A 7,228-nucleotide genomic window follows, 5' to 3' on the forward strand; every position below is an offset into this window, starting at 1 on the left:
TTTGACATGGCAGTAAATATATCAGTGGCAAATGAACATAGGCAACCAGAACCTGGACTATTCACAAGCGACCAGCCGTCAGCTTCAAAGTGCTATGCGGCAAATTGTTTCCAGTGTAGACACACCTGTAATTTCATTCGTGAGGAAGACTCCCCAGTTACATGAATAAATTGGAATCTATCAGATAGATGCAGTTCAAACCACTGCAGCACACTTCCTTTAATTCCGAGGATGCTGTAATCCTGTTAGATCTCAGTGATAAATGCACTGAGCTCTAACAGGTCAAGCCTAGCCTGCCAAACATCACGCTGAAAACAAAAACAAAAACCAATCTGTTCAGCTGAGACAGTCTGCTACACAAATGCTTGACTCTGTCCAGATCAGGATGCTCAGTAGTCAAAATCTAATTGCCTGATTTTGACAGTTTAATAAAAAACACAAGAATTTAAAACAAGTGTTTTGTTTTTTTGTGGCACAGCCAACAAGCCTGTACTCTGTTTATATCAATGACTCATGATAGTCCAAGCAGCAGACTGTGTTTGCTCTGCACCGGCTGCAGTTTAATACACATGTTCAGCATGTGACAGCATTTAGCATTCATCATAATTTAAATACAAATGTTAAAGAGTCTTAACAGTCCAGTGCACATCGATAGTGACATATGAGCATTTAGTGTACCCACAGGTTGTTAGTCACTTCTCATCAAAAAGGAAAAAAAATCTTCTGCCTCCATGTTTTTAATGACTGACCTGAGGTCACTGATTTCCCAAGAGAAAACACAAACATTTCTCTTATTCTTCTAAAAGTCTGATTTCAACATTAAATGACAACATATAGGCATAATAGCAGCCTCACCAAAGTGCTCTCTGACTACTAGTTGTCAAATATTGCTCCTAATATGTATTTAATAGTGACCAGCATATAGATCAGAGTCCTGGTCCAGTGGCAGTCTCTCTGCAGGTGTGGAAATGCCGATGTGGCACTTGCAGAAATGAGAGCCCATGATCATCTATCTTCAGGGGTTAAAGCTCTCATTTGAAAACATAGAGTTACACATTGGAGGGATTGGAGGGATACACTTTAGATTTCTATATTTGAGCTGAATACTGAAAGGCCAAATAAGTGAAGCACTTGAGGTTTTTGAGAGACTAAGAAAAGATTTCTTTTTTCTTTTGTTAAATCATAACAGCATACGACGGCCTGTTTACAGTAACTCACTGATCAAAAGAATTCGAATTTTCATAGCTTTAATCATTAAGATGAACAAACCTCACATTAAAATGTTGGATTTAGGTGAGGGTATGGATAGAAGGGGATCAAAGGGATTTTCTTTGTTTTGAAGTAAGCCCTTTGGGTTTTTAATTTCACCTGCACACATTTTATGTTTGCCCTCAGTGTATTTTTGCCACTGTAATTCTTAATTGTGTTATTCTTCGAACTGTATGCAATAAAGTGAACCAAACTAGTTAACCTTAACAGACATCCTCTTCAGCAGATGTGATAAAAATCCACCCAGATGAAACCTGACAAAGTTCAGCAGCACTTTAAGGCAAATCTCCACCTCACTTTCAGCCTTTTGTTTAAGATGGCACTCTTGCAAATATAAGTACATTTCAAGGACCTTCCGGGGCAAGCAGTGCATGAAGCCGCAGACATTTTTCAGAGTGACTATCTCATTTCACAGCCAGTTTGTGGTGTGTCTCTTTGCCTCCTGGCTGTTGGAGGCTGGAGGAGATGTGGCACAGACACGGAGAGCAGGTCAGAAGGTGCAGACACCATCATCGATCCTTCCCAACTGCATCTCCGGGAGCTCTTGAATGGGACATCTGAGAGGAGAGTGCGTTCGTGCGTTCGTGCATGCGTGCGTATGTGTGTGTGAACCTAAAGCACGTGTGCCTGTGTCTGAGTGTTGGTAGCATGGGGAGTATGTGGGTGCAGCCTCACTTGCAGAGTCTCAAAATAGAGTGAAATTCCTGCTGGGCCTTTAGAACAAATATTTATTTGGAGGAATGTGACACTCAGACACTCAGTAGCCCAGCACTGATTTTCATGAAAGTAAAGGCTTTATTTTAACATTATAACAACGCTGAAGGAAAAATAAACCGTCCACTTATCACAGGACTTTGCAGGTTTTCACACCAAGTGACACAATTTTTTATGTGCATATCTAAATTGGGAAATCCCAAGCTTGAACTCATTAAGGTTATGATCCTGGTCTTTTAGCACCATATCTGGCACAATAGAAACCCATTTACTGCTAGCTCATTAGGACAAACCCAAACAGCTAGTGCTAAAACAGTGAAACTCATCTGCATTCCAAATGTGCAAAACAAATGGGAGTATGAAATGAACACCGGCTCAAGGCATTAGTCCCCATGCTTGACTAGGCTAAATTAACGAAGTGTTTTGTGTAAACACACATGTACAGATAGCATGGCCTGCATACACATTTGAATTTTTCCTGCAGATTAAAAAGAAAAACACAGAAATACTTTTTTACAGCCTTGAATACTCACAATCAATACCAAAAGTGGTGGAGTGTAAAAGTTTGAGTAAATAAAGGTGGATACAATTCAAAGGGGATTTTCTTTTTCTTCTCCAGCTCTGTTAACAGCTACAGGCTTTGTGTGGAAGGTACTGTATCTGCATCTCACATCGCAATACTGACAGCTGCTATTGTTAAGATTTCATATCTTGCGAGTGCTCATGTTTTTCATTATTTAGTCCACTGGCCAAAAGGTAATGGGAGCAATGGATTTGAGAGACGTGATGTTGAATATCAAGAATATATTAAAAAAAAAAAAAAGTTTAATAGAAGTAGATTTTCTCTGCTACTTCAGGTACAGATTTCTGGTTCTGGTACTGTGCTCGAGTTTTACCAGTCACTTTTTCCCTTTTATCCTGGACCCCCTTTGTCTTCAGAACAGCCTTAATTCTTCATGGCATAGATTCAATAAGGTGCTGGAAACATATTTTAGAGATTTTGGTTCATGTTGACATGATAGCATCATGAAGTTGCTGCTGATTTCTTGGCTGCACATCCCAAAAGCACACTATTGGATTGAGATCTGGTTATTGGTTATAGGCTACATATGCTCTCTTGCTTTCTCTCTCTCCTGTGTTCGCTCAGCCTGGGCAAAACTCATCGCAGCCTCCCGCCTTTGGCCCACGCACCTGTCTGTAATCACACACCTGTGGCTCACCATCCTGCTTTCTCTGGCTGCTTCTTAGGATGGTGCTTCTCGTTGTTGGACCATTGTACAACGCACGTTAGTGATTATCTCTTATCTGTGTGTAAATAGTTTTCCTGGATCCGTCCCTTGAACCTCCTTTGGATACCTGAGCACGAGTGTTTCGCTGAGAGATGTGGCGTGTTGGCATGGAGCGAATTGGAGACCGGAGTGACTGATTGCACGGAATGAATGAACTGTGGATCTACGAGCGAGTGTGGAGTGTTTCCCTTTTCTGCCCCATGGATCCCTGAAGCCCCTGTCCATTCCCCTCACTGCCCCAGGGCAGCTGTGGCTACAACTGTAGCTTGCCTCCACCAGTGTGTGAATGTGTGTGTGAATGGGTGGATGACTGGGTATGTAAAGCGCTTTGGGGTCCTTAGGCGGGGCTAGTAAAAGCGCTATACAAATACAGGCCATTTACCATTTACCATTTACTCCCATGTATATAGTTCACCGATGTTGTAAATAAAGAATGTTTGCTTCAAGTTCGGAGTCTGCGCTTGAGTCCATTCAGTCAACCCTGACAATTGTGAAGGCCGTTTGAGTACATTGAACTTACTGTCAAGTTCAAGAAACCAGTTGGAGATCACTTGAGCTTCGTGATGTGGCACGTTATCTTGTGTGAATTGTAGTTTCCTGTTCCTCAGTGATGGGAGCAGTACCCAGTGTGGTCTTCTGTTGCCGTACCCCTCTGGTTCGAGGTTTACATTATTATACATTCACAGATGCTCTTCTGTATAACTTGGTTATGACAAGTTGTTTTTGAGTTACTGTTGACATCCTATCAACTGAAAGTAGTCGTCTGACCTCTGACATCAACAAGGTATTTTCACCCAACTTTTTTGGAGCATTCTCTGTAAGCCCCAGAGATGGTTGTGTTTCTGAAATAGCCAGGCTGGTTCATCTGGGACCAACAGCCATGCCACAATCAAAGTTACATAAATAACTTTTCTTACTCATTCTGATGTTACTGCTTTGTGTTTAGCTAATCTGAAAGAGGTTAGTAAGAGTGATTTCCCCCCAAGCCTGTGTATTAAAAAAAAGAAGAAGTGTTTTCCTACCTTAACAATCATCTCATAGCCCACCATCATTCTTTTAAGAGTTGGCGGTCCTTTGGAGACATAACGTTGTTTTTATAAGGCCGTTTATACTTTACTTTGTGATACATCCGTATTTAATTTTGCTATTTTAAGCACCTTGTCCTCATAATGCACTAATGTACTCAAGCAGTACTTCATAACTATGTAAAGTGTTTGTTTTAAAACATCCACTTACATAGGACTACACTGTAAAATCTAATTAGTTCCCAGAACTCAAAAAAATTATGGAAACTCGTTGCCTCAAAAAAATTGAGTAAAGCTTAGCTAAAAATGACTAAGTTAGGACAACTTATTTACTTTGAGTACTCTGTACAAGCTCATTTGTTCCCAGAACTCAAAAAAATTGGATCAAGTTTACGTAAGATGACCAAGTTAGGGCAACTTACTCATTTTGAGTACACTGTACAGCCTTGTTAGTTCCCAGAACTCAAAAAAATTATGGAAACTCGTTGCCTCAAAAAAACTAAGTAAAGCTTACTTAAGATGACTGTTAGGACAACTAATGTATAAGTTGTCCTAACAGTCATCTTAAGTAAGCTTTACTTAGTTTTTTTTTTGAGGCAACGAAGCCCATACTTTTTACTACTTAATACTGCAAGTCTGCAGTATTAACAATAACTTGATATTTCTGACTGTACAACACTAATTGTTTACCTACTGACAAACATGTTAAGTTCAACTAAATGAAAAACAATTTGTGGTACCATCAATATTTTTAAAAATAATTAACAACAATTTTTGTAATGATGTTAAAATCAGCCCAACTTTTATTTTCAAACACAACAAAGTATAACAGCCAACATACTGGACACTGTTCTGCTGAACAACAAACAATTATATTGCCATCACTGTTATAATCTTACAATGAAACAAAGTCTCAGATTTAATTATTCTGAAAATAAGTTTAGGTCTACCACAAGTTTGTTTTGTACTTACATTACTTATATAATCAAAATAAAATATTTGTTGTTCTGTCACAAGTGCAGTCTCTAATTTAAACAACACATTTGTTTTCCATTCCAACACATGAGCTGGAATGTTGTATTATTTTAAGGATGCTTGTTTTCAGTCCAGGCATTACTGCCTGAATGACTGTCATGGATCGAGGTGATCCAAATGTAAGTGCAGAAGAAAGTCTTTAACTTCCCTTAAGTACAGTGGCAGTGGATGTGGGTTGGAGATGCAATGAGCTTGAACCTGCAGGCGACCATCTTCACTGACCACACCATCTGTGACGGAGGACTCATCTCTCCTGTTGTCCTGCAAGCAAACAATCATATTTTTTGGAACATGAACTTAATTGCTTTCTTAAAACATTTTTTTCTGCATTTGGTATAAAACAGACTCCAATTTAGACGATCTCAGGCTCCCTCCCCACCGGAGAGGTGACATTCAATGTCCCAAATTGTCAGTCTGGATAACCCTGACCACCACCCAACACACAATAATGTCATGAAAGCATCATTTTAAAAAAGGGCTATGCAAACATGGCCTCCCCTCTGTCAGTGCGCCCCAGGGTGGCTGTGGCTACAACGTAGCTTGCCATCACCAGTGTGTGAATGTGTGTATGAATGGATATGTAAAGCGCTTTGGGGTCCTTAGGGACCAGAAAAGCGCTATATAAATACAGGCCATTTACCAATAACTTTCATTCTAATGATGTGCAAAATGATTTTGGGCACAAAACAGATTTTGCTGTTAGAAAACTTGCAGACTTCACTATATACAGTGTAGACCCTCTAAACTAAGTTTGGGGGATGTGATCTTTCAAGAAATGCAGACCAAACTGTTGTTGTTTGTTTACTTACACAGCATGTCTTGTAGAATTAACTGTGGTCACCAGCAACAGCATAGTGCAGTCATATCTCAAGTCTAATAACAGAAGACAGGAAAAGATCAGTAAAGAAACAACTTCCCAAACCAAAGCACAAATAAAACAAGTAAAACAGGCTGATCTAAAGTATGATTAAAGTTCAGCCTGATTAATATAAATGTCACTGACAGTTGCTAATATATTGGAAAACCAAAATACTTACCACTGAGTTGATGTCTTTCTGTCCAACAGCAGGAGTGCTGGTCCCGAGCCTCAAAGACAGTAAGAAGCCAGCAGAGGAGAAAAAAACAGAACATTTTTCAGAAACTGATTTGATCCTTAATGGCTGTGCAATCATTGTAACATAGAGTTTGCTTATGTTGTTAAATAAAGGCTAGATTTGACATTAATAGATGCCACACATTTCTAAAGCTGCCACAAAGCATGAAAAAAAAAAAAAAAAAAAAAAAATAGACGTCTCCGAAAACGTCGGAGCATTTTTGCAAATATGTGATGTCTTGATAAATCGAGCAGATATTTGAAATTTACACAGCTACATTCTCGCCTGAAAATATCTTAAAAGTTTATTTTGTGACCCAGAAAAGTAATTTGTAAGTTTTTAGCCAGCCTCCTCCGCCATTGCCGCGCTTACAAGTACTCACAGGCTCCGACAACCGTGGCGACAAATGCGATCCTCCTTTTCCCCAGACTACCCTTTCTGGGTCACAAAATAACCTTTAAGATATTTTCAGGCGACAATGTAGCTGTGTAATGCTCAAATACCTACTTAATTTATCAAAATATCACATATTTGCAAAAGTGCTTCCACGTTTTCGGAGAGCTCTGTTATCCACCCCCACACCCACCCCACCCCTAACGGCTGCACCTCCCAAGAATTTTGTCTGGGCTCTTATCTCACTTATTTATTTCAAACAATCAACAGAAAATTTCACCACATAGTTTTATGTAAGGTTTTTAAGGCTGTGGTGTTAATTTTTAAGTAAGACGAGCCCAGCGGCAGCAGCAACGCTAGGCTAACACTAACTAGCTAGCAAGATTTTAAACCTGGTGCTAAACTAAGA

Source organism: Oreochromis aureus, linkage group 18 (genome assembly GCF_013358895.1).
Source record: "Oreochromis aureus strain Israel breed Guangdong linkage group 18, ZZ_aureus, whole genome shotgun sequence".
Taxonomy (NCBI): Eukaryota; Metazoa; Chordata; class Actinopteri; order Cichliformes; family Cichlidae; genus Oreochromis; species Oreochromis aureus.